Raw genomic sequence first — 14335 nt, forward strand, 5'->3', positions numbered from 1 at the left:
AACTGAGTGGTCAATGTAATCTTAGTTTGGTAGACTCTCAACTGAAACTGAATAGAGGATGGAAGGAAGAATAAGAAAAAAACCTGGACCTTCAGTCAACCTGGGGAAGTGTTCAGTGGGAATTGTAATCAATTAGAGAGCAACCTATTGAGTTAGGTTCTTATTAAAGAATATTAATCCAAACGTATAGATTTCTCTATTAATACAGTATTAGAAAAAATGATGTTTTCATTTTCTTCACTTTGGAAATGTGCAGAGGAAGCATAACAGCTGGCAGAGCATACAAACAGAAGGAAAAATTGAAATACAATTTTAAACCATTAAAGATGTGTGTTGGGAACATACTGCAACCTAGAGTAGGCAACATGGAGATACAGTCTCTGTGTGCCACCACACCCAGCTAACTGGGCGTACTGGTATTGTAGTACCAATAATGTCTACAAAAGGAGTTTCCTTAGGCTGAATTTTTATTTTAATCCTACATGACAGAACATAGCCTATAGGCTTACTTCACCTAAAAGCCTTAATAGTTTTGTGTTTACAGAAGTAAATACGGTAACAACTAGTTTTCATCTATTTTGAGCTTTTACAAACTACACAGTAGGAAAGAATTTCAAAAAAACAAGCAGTAATTATATAAAGATTTTCATGGATGAAAGTTAAGCAAATAAATGTATAACTTATTTAGATTACGGTATTACTTTGTGGCACATTTAAAATTATTACTCTGATTGATGACTTTGAAAAGTCCAGGCACCGTTAGACTCCATCCTTCTGGACAGTATTTCTCTAATTCCATACATATTTATCTTTGTTGGTTAGTGGCCACCTGTTAATTAAACAATACTTCAGGCTGGGCGTGGTGGCTCACGTCTGTAATCCAAGCACTTTGGAGGCCAAGGCAGGTGGATCGCATGAGGTCAGGAGTTCAAGACCAGCCTGACCAACATGGTGAAACCCCATCTTTAAAAAATAAAAAATAAATAAATAAAAACCAATACTACATTATTCTAGGATGGGAGCCAGGAACTTTGATCTTACGGCATAAAACTACTCTATTACTCTTTGTGTAAAATATATTCCACTACTGGTTCCTAGATAGTTATGTCGGAGAGTACTTAAAATTGTTCCCTTGGCCGTTGCTTGTGTGTCGTTGAAAAAAAAAATCAAGTCATGTATATCTGATACAACTCAACAAGAGAGTGGGTCTCCGTGGGGTTCCAGGACCATCTTTATTAGAATCACTCAGGATGCTTATTGAAAACCCAGATTTCTGGGCAATAGTCAACCCATAAAATAATCAGAATGTGCTATGTCAGAGCCCTACAAACTGCCTTTTATCAGTGTTCACGGGTAATCCCTAAGAACCATTGCCGTGGGCCTTTAATACCTCTCATTTTGTTAAGAACTTCATTATGATTCAGCAAATGCAAAAATAATTCACATATGCTGATACTTATACTAGAACATGTAATTTAATCAGGTTTTATTGTTTCTAATTTACAAATAATAAACCCATACTTTTCCTATGCTAAATGTGAAGTAAATTCACTAACATTAAATCAGCACTAGTAACTATGACAACTAACATTACTAGACCCATTTTATCATTGAAATAAAGTAAGAATCAAATGCCCAGGGCCCTTATTGATTGTATATGTGTCATAAAGATATAAATACTCCTGTATATTTCTGAGTAACCATAGTTTCTTACACATCATAGCTTGTAAGATCTGTGTAGGTCTGTGTCCTAGTCAGCACAGATCTAAGCCAGCAGAAAGTTATTTGCCCCCTCCTTCAGAAAAATCAGGTGGAATGCTTTAAACACCCGGCATTTGAAATTGTGTCATGTATTTGTGTGTGTTTACTGATTTGTTGTCTGCAACCTGACCCACAAAGTGATACCTGTATGAGTGCCGGGGCTCTGTCTACCACTGAAGCACCAGCACCTAAAATAGTGCCTACTGGATACAGGTGCTTCACAAATATTTATTAAACAAAATGAAAGGGAATCGTCCCACATTAGGACAGTGCATAATATAAAAACTTCACCCTAAATAATCAATGAATCTTTGAAACCACAATGTTTATTTTCAATAGTCATTTAATTGTGTCAGTTTGTTTTATTAGCCAAAGTTTGTAGTATCATACAGCCCTTTTATGCTATTTGGTGCCTGGAAAATATGCAGCAGAGGCTTTTCTTTTTCTTTCTTTCTTTCTTTCTTTCTTTCTTTCTTTTTTTTTTTTTTTTTTTTTTTGAGACGGAGTTTAGCTCTTATTACCCAGGCTGGAGTGCAATGGTGCGATCTTGGCTCACCGCAACCTCCACCTCCTGGGTTCAGGCAATTCTCCTGCCTCAGCCTCCTGAGTAGCTGGGACTACAGGCATGCACCACCGTGCCCAGCTAATTTTTTGTATTTTTAGTAGAGACGGGGTTTCACCATGTTGGCCAGGATGATCTTGATCTCATGATCTTGTGATCCACCTGCCTCGGCCTCCCAAAGTGCTGCGATTACAGGTGTGAGCCACTGTGCCCAGCCAGGAGGAGGTCTTCAGAAACCAATTAACCTCAGAAGGTGGAAGCAATGCGGGGCCACGAGTACACAGCCATGGGAAATGATATTTACATGGCTAACAATCTGAGTTTCCTGTGAGAAACAACAGAAAAAAAAAATCCTCCTTGTACAAAGAGAGAAAATACTACTTTTTTTCCATGAAACCATAAGGGTGTGGGCAGTGTAAACCCAAAATTACGCATGAGAGCTTCCCCAGAGCCCCTTGTGGGTAGAGAAATGTGTCTTAACTGCCGCCCTGTCTGCCATCTTGGTACTGGGAACCTGTGAGAATTTCCGAGCCCGACACCCTGTATCCTGGCTTTTCCCAACAGATGCAGAGCAGTGCGTGCATATCCCAGCTGGGCAGCGCCCAAACAGTGAGACAGGCCACCAGCTCCCAGAGCTGGGCCCTCCTGGCTCCTGAGGACTCTCTGGGGATGGCTCTGGTCAGTACAGCCCTTTCTTTCTCTGCTCTCATAGCTGTGGGGTGCACATGTTCTTTCTGAAGCACTGAGACTTCCCCAGCCGAGGCCAGCAGTCGGACTCAGCCATGTCCTCTCCCTCACTCCAAACTTCCTCTGCCCCTCAGTCTTTTCCGCTCATCCCAACATAGCCACCTGCCCCCAGCAGACCACACCGGAGTCCTGTGCGCTGCAGCTGCTCCCACAGACTCGTGGTCAACCCTCACTGTGGTCCTGGCTTTCAAGGCCATTGTGCCTGGGAGGAGACGGAGGTGTCGACTGCTGTCAGGGCACGTGGGCCATTCCCATTTGCTCCTAATGAAGTGACTGTCCCTGTGGGATCTGGCTGGGAACCTCTCTCCCACCCACTGCTAGAGACTCACATTCTGAGCCCAGACACAGTCCTTGGGCATCACTGCCTGCTGTGGCACCCTAGGATACCTGGGAGGCTTCAGTGTGACTTTCCTGGCCAGGATCCCATCTGACACCTGCATGGAGGCAAGTCCCTGACGTTCAGCTGGAGTTCTGCAGGGTCTGGGTCACCTTCCTTCCCGACCGCCAAGGGCAGGTCTCCATTGTGGCCCCTTGGGTAGGGCTCCCAGGCTGCACTTTTGGCCCCCAGGGCTACACCACCCTTCCTGTAGGCTAAGGCCCGATAGGAACACCCTGCAGGGTGAGGGAATAAGAGAGGTTCCATGCGCAAAAAAAAAAAAAAATCAGCAGACACTTAAGTTACTGCCTGTACAAAAAACAAATGTACCCTTTACCCTCCTGTTGAAAAAGTAAGCTCTGTGTGTTCTGCCATCACTTCACGGAAACCAGCCTCTGAATTACCCATTTCAGAAGCGTGGCCCCCAGGTGCAGGGGGTGGACATGAGCAGAGAGGAGGGGTGTGCTGACCCATCTGACCCTTGACCCCAGCGCCCTACAGGGAGAAACGCAAGGGGCGGGCTTGGCTGCTGCCCTCCACCCTCACAGCCGGTGAGTCGGCCTGACGCCTGCCCTCGCGGAGCCCTCTGACAGGAGGCACGCCGTCCCAGAACGGCCGTAGGGAACAGAGGCACTGAGGCCACTCGTCAAACCAATGCCCCATTTTACTAAAAACCACATGTACATTACATTTTACAAAACAGTCCCTTCCTTAACCCCATGAAAGAATGGGGATATTTGGGGAACTAAAGAAATAGGTACCCCTCCAAATGCTCAGGGCTACCTAGGCCTCCCCAGACCTCTGGTCTAGTGCAGGGCAGAGGGCAGCAGAGCCTACTCAGGGTTCCTGGAGCCCGTTCGGAGCCCTCACTGCCTACCCAGCGCCAGAGGGACCACCTGAGGGGCCGGCCTCAGCTGGACTCACAGCCACTCCCTGCCTGGGCGGGGTCCAGTGTCAGGAGGAGGAGTGCGGGTACCCATAGTGGTTGTGGTCAGCCTTGCCCAGGGTCACCGTCAGTGACAGGCTGGGCTTCCGTTTCAGCTCCTCCTCCTTCCGGCAGTGCTGTGGGGTTCGGGCTTTGAAGAAGTCTGAGATGGAGCGGACCTGGCAGAGTGGAGGAAGGTGAGACTGGGCAGGGGCTGGGCAGGCACCAGGGACATGGGCATGAGCAGGAGGGGAGGAACAGGGTCCCAGGTGGGCAATGAGAGGAAGAGTGCCTGTGGGGGAAGAGAGCCCTCTTAGTGGAGGACCAGCGGAGAGCACTGGGGCGCTGACGAGCCCAGGAAAGGGCTGCGGTGTGCAGGCAGGAGACCCAGGGAAGGAACTGGGGGAAGAAGGTGTCCAGGGAAGGACTGGGTTTGGGGCGAGGGTTCCCAGGGAGGAATGGGGGAAGGAGGGGTTCCATGAATGGACTGGGGTTGGGACAAGGAGTCCCAGGGTAGGATGTGCTGGGTGAAGGTAGGGGTACAGGGAAGAACTGGGGTTGGGGGAAGGGGTCCCAGATGAGGATGTGGAGGGGGAGGAAAGGGTCCTAGGATGGACTGGGGTTGGGGGGTCCCAGAGGAGAAATAGGGGGGAAAAGGGGGTCCCAGAGAAGGGCTGGGGTTGGGGGAAGGAGTCTCAGGGGAGGAATGGGGGAAAGAGGGGTCCAGGGATGGACTGGTGTTGGGGAAGGGGTCCCAGGGGAGGAATTGGGGGAAGGAGGGATCCCAGGGAAGGAGGGGTCCAGGGAAGAACTGGGGTTGGGGGAAGGGGTCCGGGGGAGGATCTGGGGGGGAAGGAGGGGTCCAGATAAGGACTGGAGTTCGGGGTAGGGATCCCAGGGGAGAAACCGGACAAAGGAGGGGTCCCATGGAAGGACCACGGTTGGAGGAAGGGGTCCCAGGGGAGGACTCCGTGGGGCCAAAGTGTGCAGGGAAGGACCAGGGATGAGCAGAGAGTGGTCTCTGGACAGCACAGGGGGTGAGTCAGCGTCAGAAGCTCACAGTGAGGCCAGCCACCAGTGCCCCCTGCAGGAGGCCAGCAAGGATGTCTCTCCAGTGGTGTTTGTGATCAGACACGCGGGTGTAGCCCACATAGAGGGCAAAGGCCACCAGGAAGAACTGGTCCGTGGGCCGCAGCAGCCGCTCCCACTTCCAGCAGAGCCGCCTGCACGTAGAGCTGGGATGGGAGAGGACGCCTCAGCCTGTGCCCTGCCAGGCCCTCCCACGCCCACTGCACAGATGGCAGCTCCGAGGCTGGGGGCACAAAACCGGCCAGTCCAGGGCCTCCTGTCTTTACAAGCAAGTCAGTGAGCGCCCCCATGACCACCACGAACCACCCATTTTACAGCTGGGAAAACCGAGGTCCAGGGAAGGGAGTGACTGGACGGGCGAGCCCCAGAAAAAAGGAATCACCGCCAGGAACACCACGCAGTATATCCCAAAGGAGGCGTGTCCCGAGTAGAAACACAACCTGCGGAAGGAGAGGCAGCAGGTCGGAGGGCAGGCGGCTCAGTCGGCATCTTCCAATCTCCCCTTGCCCCCGCCCCTCCCGCAGAAGGGAGGGTTCAACACGGGAGCTGCTGACGTTACAGGCCACCAAATCCCAGGAGCTCCCTGTCCTTTCCAGTTATCTGATGATGGAATCAGAGTCTCCAGTTGGGGCTGTGGCATGAGACGCCTCAACCGTGAAGACTCTGGACCCAACACCCAGGGTGGATGGTAGTGTCCAGCAAGCAGGCAACACTGGTTTCGTTTTCACTGCGTTTATTTTCAGGATTTTCTCCCATCTGTGGAACTCAGGGAAGATTTCTTTTTATATAAATTCGAGATCCCATGAAGGACATGAATGAAACATAGAAAATAGGAAGCAACAAAAAACTGGCAAAAAAGTCACAATCAACGTTTTTGGACCTAATCAAAAGCTTGCAGGCACCAGAGGAACACTTGATTAATATAATCCAGTTGAGGCCGGGCATGGTGGCTCACGCCTGTAATCTCTGCACTTTGGGGGGCTGAGGCAGGTGGATCACGAGGTCAGGAGATCAAGACCAGCTGACCAACATGGTGAAACCCCGTCTCTACTAAAAATACAAAAATTAGCCAGGCGTGGTGCCACATGCCTATAATCTGAGCTACTCGGGAGGCTGAGGCAGGAGAATCACTCGAAAACCTGTGAGGTGGAGGTTTGGGTGAGGCAAGATCACACCACTGCCTGGGCAACAGAGCTAGACTACATCTCAAAGAAAAAGAAAAAAAAACAGATATTCCAGTTGGATCTCAGAACCAACAGCTTTGTGGCATTTTAACTCAACCTGGTCCCTCTCTCACCGCCTAGACTGTGGTGGCCTGAGGGTAACAGACCACACGCCCAGCACAGGTTCCAAGAAGGGGCCTTATTTGCAACTGCGGACAGGGGTATGGTTCGAGGGCTGGCCTTGATCTCACCTGACTGGACATTCTCCCAGTGCCGAGGTGCTACCTGGAGGACATTTGTAGGAAACGTTTACAACAAATTTGTTAGTCTCTGCTGCCTGGGGCCACGAGAGCAGATGAGGCAAAAAACAGAGGAGCCAAACAGCATAGGAGGAAAGACCAGGGAATAAAACGCTCTGGGGAATGAAGGCTTGGAACCTACAAGAGCCGAGCGGTGCTGGCGCTTGGAAGAGGCCTTCGAGGGCCCTGCGCTCACATCCAGCTGGCCTTCCAGCTCTGCACAAGCAGGACGTGAAAGTGAAGGCAGAGAAAACCTGTTTCACCGTGGAAGGGCTGACCCCACAGGCACACAGACCCCTTCTACAGACTCGGGAGGGTGTGGTGGGTTTTTTTTTTTTTTTTTTTAAGTTCCAGATGTTTAAAGACATCTCTGTCCTATCACTAGCTGACCACCAGGCTAAAAGAACAGGAGGAGAAGGCCACTCATCACAGTCAGAAAAGTCATTAAACAAATAACCACTGCAACAAACAGCAAGAACACACCCCAGGGAGGAGCGAGACTCCTATTTCCAGAGTGGCCACATTATAATATTCTAAACACATAGTTTAAAACAAAATAAAACGGGTCGGGCTCAGTGGCTCACACCTGTGATCCCACTGCTTGGGAGGCTGAGGCAGGCGGCTCACCTGAGGTCAGGAGTTCGAGACCAGCCTGGCCGACGTGGTGAAACCCTGTCTCTACTAAAAGTACAAAACTTGTCCAGGTGTGGTGGTGCATGCCTGTGATCCCAGCACTCAGAAGACTAAAGCAGGAGAAGTGTTTAAACCCAGGAGGTGGAGGTTGCAGACAGCAAAGATCGCACCGCTGCACTCCAGCCCGGGTGACAGAGTGAGACTCTGTCTCAAAAAAAAACAAAGAAAATAGGTCAGTTAAGATTATTCAGCCGGGCCAGGCACAGTGGCTTACATCTGTAATCCCAGCACTTTGGGAGGCTAAGGTGGGTGGATCATCTGAGATCAGGAGTTCGAGAGCAGCCTGGCCAACATGATGAAACCCCATCTCTACTGAAAATACAAAAAAATTAGAAGGATGTGGTGGTACATGCCCATAGTCCTAGCTACTTGAGAGGCTGAGGCAGGAGAATCACTTGAACCCAGGAGGCAGAGATTGCACTGGGCCAAGATCGTGCCATTATACATTGCACTCCAGCCTGAGTGACAGAGATTCTGTCTCAAAAAATAAAATAAATAAAAATAATAAAAATGAAAATACAAAAATTAGCCAGGTGTGGTGATACACACCTGTAATTCCAGCTACTGGGGAGGCTCAGACAGGAGAATTGCTTAAACCCAGGAAGTAGAGGCTGCAGTGAGCCGAGATCAAACCACTGCACTCCAGCCTGGGCAACAGAGCCAGACTCTGTCTCAAAAAAGAGATAAAAAGATGATTTAGCCTGAATGGGCTTGGGGGCTCACGCCTGTAATCCCAGCACTTTGGGAGGCCAAGGCAGAAGGACTGCTTGAGCCCAGGCATTCCAGACCAGCCTAGGCAACATGGTCAGACCCTATTTCTAAGAAAAAAAAAAAAAAATGTAAAAACCGGCCAGATGTGGTAATGTATGCCTGTAGTCCCAGCTACTTGGAAGGCAGAGATGGTCTGAGCCCAGGAGTTCAAGTCCTGGGCAAGATAGCAAGATCCTCATCACTAAAAGAAAAAAAAAAGGAAAGGAAAAAAAAGTAAAAGACAGTGACAAGGAACTGAACAAGGAAGGCATAACCTAGGCAATCCTACACCAAATGACAGAGGGCCTTCCTTATCAGTAATTACACTGACTATAAATAGATTAAACACTCCAACTGAAAGTCAGAGATTCGTTAAATGCCTTAATTCAATAAAAAGATTAACATATGCTGGAAAAAAGAATAAAAAGTCAAGATATGGCTGGGCGTGGTGGCATACACCTGTAATCCCAGCAGTTTGGGAGGCCACAGAGGGTGGATCGCTTGAGCTGAGGAGTAAGACCAGCCTGGGCAACATGGCAAAACCCTGATTCTACAAAAAACATAAATAAACAGTAGCTGAATGTGGTGGCCAGTCCTAGACACTCGGGAGGCTGAAGCTGGAAGATGGCTTGGCCTGGGAGTCCAAGGCTGCAGTGAGCTGAGATCACCGTCGTCTAGCCTGGGCAACAAAGTGAGCCTCTGTCTCGAAAAAATCAGAGACTGGACAATACATAAAAAACCCGGCCCAATTTTATGCTAGGTATGAGACTTACTTTAGAGTCAGAGACATAAATAGGTTTAAAGTACAAGATTGGAAAAAAAAATATTCCATGCAAACAGTAACGAAAAGAGAGCCAGAATAGCTATATTAATATCAGACAAAATGGACATCAAGACGAAAATTGTTGAGACAAAACTCATATGTATCATTCTATGATGATGAAAGTGTCAGTCTATCAAAAAGATATAGCAATTATAAAGGTAAATGTAGTAAACCACAGAACTCCAAATTACATAAAGCAAAAACGGACAGAACGTTACAACATGAACTTCCGAAACACAAGAATGCACTGTGTTCAAACAGTAAAAACATACAAAAACAATTGTTTTTATTCTATTTACTTACCCTCTTTTTTCTTTTTATTTATCTTTTTCCTGTAGCCTTGAGCAAAACAAAAACAATTTTTTTTCTTGAGACAAAGAGTCTCGTGTCTCCCAGGCTGGAGCACAGTCAGCTCACTGCAACCTCCGCCTCCCGGGTTCAAGCGATTCTCCTGCCTCGGCCTCCTGAGTAGCTGGGATTACAGGCATCCGTAACCAGGCCGGGCTAATTTTTGTATTTTTAGTAGAGATGGGATTTCTCCATGTTGATCTGGTTGGTCTCGAACTCCTGGCCTCAAGTGATTTGCCCACCTCAGCCTCCCCAAAGCACTGGGTTTACAAATGCAAACCACCACATCTGACCAAATTTTTTTTTTTTTTTAGTCAGAGTCTCACTCTCTCACTCAGATGGCACTGCAATGGCACCATCTTGGCTCACTGTGGTCTCTGCCTCCCAGGTTCAACCGATTCTCTGCCTCAGCCTCCTGAGCATCTGGTATTATAGGTATGCACCACTACATCCAGCTAATTTTTGTATTTTAAGTAGAGATGGGTTTTTACCATGTTGGCTGGGCTGGTCTCGAACTCCTGACCTCAGGTTATCTGCCCACCTCGGCCTTCCAAAGTGCTGGGGTTACAGGTGTGAGCCATCCTGCACAACCCCCACCAAAATTTTTTTAAGAAAAAGAATCCGGGCACAGTGGTTCATGCCTGTAATCCCAGCACTTTGGGAGGCCAGGGTGTGCGGATCACCTGAGGTTAGTAGTTCGAGACCAGCCTGACCAACATGGAGAAACCCCGTCTCTAGTAAAAAATACAAAATAAGCCAGGCATATTGGCGGGTGCCTGTAGTCCCAGCTACTCAGGAGGCAGAGGCAGGAGAATTGCTTGAACCCAGAAGGCGGAGGTTGCAGTGAGCCAAGTTCATGCCATTGCACTCCAGTCTGGGCAACAAGAGCAAAACTCCATCTCAAAAAAAAAAAAAAAAAATTAGAGAAAGAAAAAGAGAAGGCAGACACCAAAGACCACATAGTGTATGATTTCATTTATATGAAACATTGAGAAAAGGCAAATCTACAGACAGAAAATAGGATAATGGTGGTTGCCAGGGGCTGGGGGAGGAGTGACAGCTAATGGCTACAAGGGTTCTTCATTTCCTTTCCTTTCCTTTTTTTGAGACAGGGTCTCACTCTGTCACCCAGCCTGGGGTAGGCACAATCTTGGCTCACTGAAACCTCTACCTCCCGAGTTCAAGTGATACTCCCATCTCAGCCTCCCCAGTAGCTGGGACTGCAGGTGCCCACCACCAAGCCTGGCTAATTTTTTTTTCTTTGAGATGGAGTTTCACTCTTGTTGCCCATGCTGGACTGCAATGACACAATCTCAGCTCACCACAACTTCCACCTCCCGGGTTCAAGCAATTCTCCTGCCTCAGCCTCCCGAGTGGCTGGGATTATAAGCGTGTGCTGCCGTGCCTGGCTAATTTTGTATTTTTAGTAGAGACAGGATTTATCTATGTTGGCCAGGCTGGTCTCTAACTCCCAACCTCAGGTAACCCACCCGCCTCAGCCTCCCAAAGTGCGGGGATTATAGGCGTGAGCCACCTAGCCCGGCCTAATTTTTTGATGTGTTGTAGAGACAGGGTTTTGCCATGTTCCCCATGCTGCGGGATTTCCTTCTGAAGAGATGAAAATATTCTGGAATTAGGTAGAGGAGATGGCTGTACAGCATTGTGAATGTACTAAAAATGAACTGTACACATTAAAATAGAAGAAATGGTGACTTTTATCTTATACAAATTTTATTTTGATTTTTTTTTTTTTGGTCTGACATTACCCTAGGCTTGAAAGTCAATATTTTGATTTTTTTTAAAAGGACAACAATGAGTTGAAACGTTTAAAGACCTATCAGTAGAGATGGTAAGAAGACAGTGCAGAAGAGGGCAGGACTGAGACTCGGAGGAGAGAGAGCACGCTCCTGCAGGCCTCCTGCTGTCTGCGGGGTGCTGGGAGCCCTGAGGCCCCACTCCTGCCTGACCACCTGCCTGCTGGCTGCTCACCACCTGGCTTCTGCGGCTTCTTCAGCTCCCACTGCCCCCCAGAGTGAAGGTTGCTCATCCACACTCACCTGGCCTCGGTGACATCAGCAGCGTTTCCCCTGCACACCCTCTCCAGCTGCACGTAGACTGAGCAGTTGACCCAGCTCCACTCGGGGTCACAGACGGCCAGGAAGTTGGGGTGCAGGTGGCTGACCGTGTACTTGGCCAGGTCCGTCAGAGACTGGCTCACGGCCACCCCAAACAGGAAGGTCCCCAGCACCTTGTACACGGCAGCCAGTAGTTGGTGAAGTTGGAGCGGGAATAGAGCCGGTCCATGTGCACCAGGTAGGCTTCTCCCACCATGACCTGGGCATGGGACAGCTACAGCGACCAGTGGGGGTCCCGGTCAGCCCATGGGTCCTCACTGGGCCTCAGTCCTCCCCACGGGCCTCCCCAAGGCTGCTGCAGAGCTGGGGACTCTAAAAGAGCCCTAGATAGACTCGGTAGCTCACGCCTGCTATCCCAGCACTTTGGGAGGCTGAGGCGGGTGGATCACCTGAGGTCGGGCGTTTAAGACCAGCTTGACCAACATGGTGAAACCCCATCTCTACTAAAAATACAAAACTAGCCTGTGTGATGGTGCACGCCTGTAGTCCCAGCTACTGGGGAGACTGAGGCAAGAGAATCACTTGAACCCAGGAGGCAGAAGTTACAGTGAGCAGAGACCCTGCCATTGCACTCCAGCCTGGGCAACAAGAGTGAAACTCCGTCTCAAAAAACAAAAGGGGGTTCCTATTACCCACAAGTACCACTCGGGGCAAGGCTGTGTCCCCCAGCCCCCCACAGACCTCCAGGCCACCCCCATCAGGAACCCAGGGTTAGGCTGTACCCCATCCCGCCCCCCTCCTTGTCCCCCTGAACCTCTCCTGCCTTACAAAGATGATGGTGACCGTGATGGTGACCCCGGCCATGAGCCCATGGGTGTCTGGTCAGTAGGGGTACCGGGTGGAGTCAACCCCGCAGTAAAATCCTCACTTATACTGGGCATTCACCAGCGACAGGGAGGCTGGAGGGGGAGAAGGGCCTGGGAGCTGCAACGTTCTCCAATCAGCTGGGCTGTGGGGCCCCCACACCTGCCCTGCCTCGAGGCCTCCCATCGACAGCAAGAAAGAGCTCTTCTCACAGCACGTGGGAGGCCGAAGCAACATCCCTTTCCCATCGCCCTCAGATGAGCACTAACTCCCCAGGCCCTGTCACCGTCACACCCTCCCTCTGCTCCTTGAACAAACCGGGCAAACGCTCACCTCAGGGCCTTTGCACAGGCACTTCTCTCTGCCCAAAGTATCTTATTTCTATTTTTAAAAGTAGAGACACTGGTCTCATGTTGACCAGGCCGGTCACAAACTCCCGGGCTGGAGCGACCCCCCAGCCTCAGCCTCCCAAAGGTCCAAGATTACAAGTGTGAGACAACGTGCTGGGCACCAAAGTGACTCTCACTTCCGCTCAGTTTCATCTCCCCTCCCGGCTGTCCACACCGGCGTCCCTCTCACAAAAGGAAAGGTCTGTTTAGCCGTGCGTGGTGGCGCATGCCTGTAATCCAGCTACTGGGGAGGCTGAGGCAGGAGAATTGCTTGAAACCAGAAAATGGAAGTTGCAGTGAGCCGGTATCGCGCCACTGCACTCCAGCCTGGCGACAGGGCGAGACTCTGTCTCAATTTATAAAAAGAAAATAAATAAATAAAAATAAAAGAGAAAATCTGCTCTTTTTCCCTCTTGTTCCATGTGGAATTATGCAGTCACCTGTGGGACACTGGACTTAATCTCCCCCACTCCACCCGCCAGCACCAGGAGGGGCCTATTGTATTCAGGAAGGAGACCCTGGAGGCTGCTCAGAGCCTGGCTAGGGCAGATGTTTAATAAACATCTGTTAAAACAGGCAGGACTTATTTCAACCTAAGAACTGGCCAGAGAAGTCAGGAAAGTGCCAAAGCAGGGGCACAGCGGAGATGCCTTCATGCTCGCCCCTGCCCGTCACTGACTCTCATGCCAGGGCACATGCCAGCCACACAGTGACTCAGGGATCAAAGGCACATTCTCCTGAATTCCACACTTATAGAAGAAGGTGTCACATGGCACTGGGGCTCCCGGGGCCCTGCTGAGCTGAGGGGCCTGGGAAGCCAGAGTCAGCTACAGAGAGCAGGGGCCGGGGGCAGCTCCCTGTTCCATGAGGCAGGTGCACAGCGAAAGCGCAGGGTGTCTACCCCAGAGAGAAAAGAAGGCAGGGCGTCTTTGGCCCAGCAGGGCAAGGACAAAAAAGCGTGGCTCTTCTGAATTCTGAGAGTCTGAGGAGGGACAGGGAGCCTCACACTCCTCCCTGCATGCCAGCTGCAAGGGTCCTAGGACACGGCACGCCTTTGATGCTGGCTGAGTCTGGGGAAATAAAGCAGTGAAGACAGCAGAGGTCTGCCTCACAGGGCAGAGGGAATGCAGAACAGAACGGGCAGTGCAGGGGCCCGGAGGGGGGACGGTGCCTGGAGAGGCGAGCGCTGGGGCAGAGGGAGCTGCCATGTAAGAGCCCAGCTTCTGCTGGGGTGCAGGGGCGGCTGGCGCCGCTGTAAGTGAGGGCAGAGACCAGGGAGGAGGTTCCTACAATTGCCGCGCAGTGGAAGGTCAGGGTCACAGGACTCCAGCAGCTCCCTGCGTCTCAGCAGGCGGAGGCTCACACCAGTTGGCCTCTGTTTCCGACCTCCCTGCCCTAGTAACTCCAGCTAGAGACTCAGACACCCCCATGACAACCGGCCCCGGGCTTCCCTCTGCCTGGAAAGCTCGCC

General features: G+C 50.3%; 1 pseudogene; it reads right to left on the reverse strand.

The window, feature by feature from the left end:
* Positions 1-4341: 4341 nt before the first annotated feature.
* On the reverse strand, positions 4342-12475 carry LOC141582715 (phospholipid phosphatase 2-like; annotated as a pseudogene).
* Between the last annotated feature and the right edge of the window lie 1860 nt (positions 12476-14335).

Source organism: Saimiri boliviensis, chromosome X (assembly GCF_048565385.1).
Source record: "Saimiri boliviensis isolate mSaiBol1 chromosome X, mSaiBol1.pri, whole genome shotgun sequence".
In the NCBI taxonomy this organism is placed as follows: domain Eukaryota; kingdom Metazoa; phylum Chordata; class Mammalia; order Primates; family Cebidae; genus Saimiri; species Saimiri boliviensis.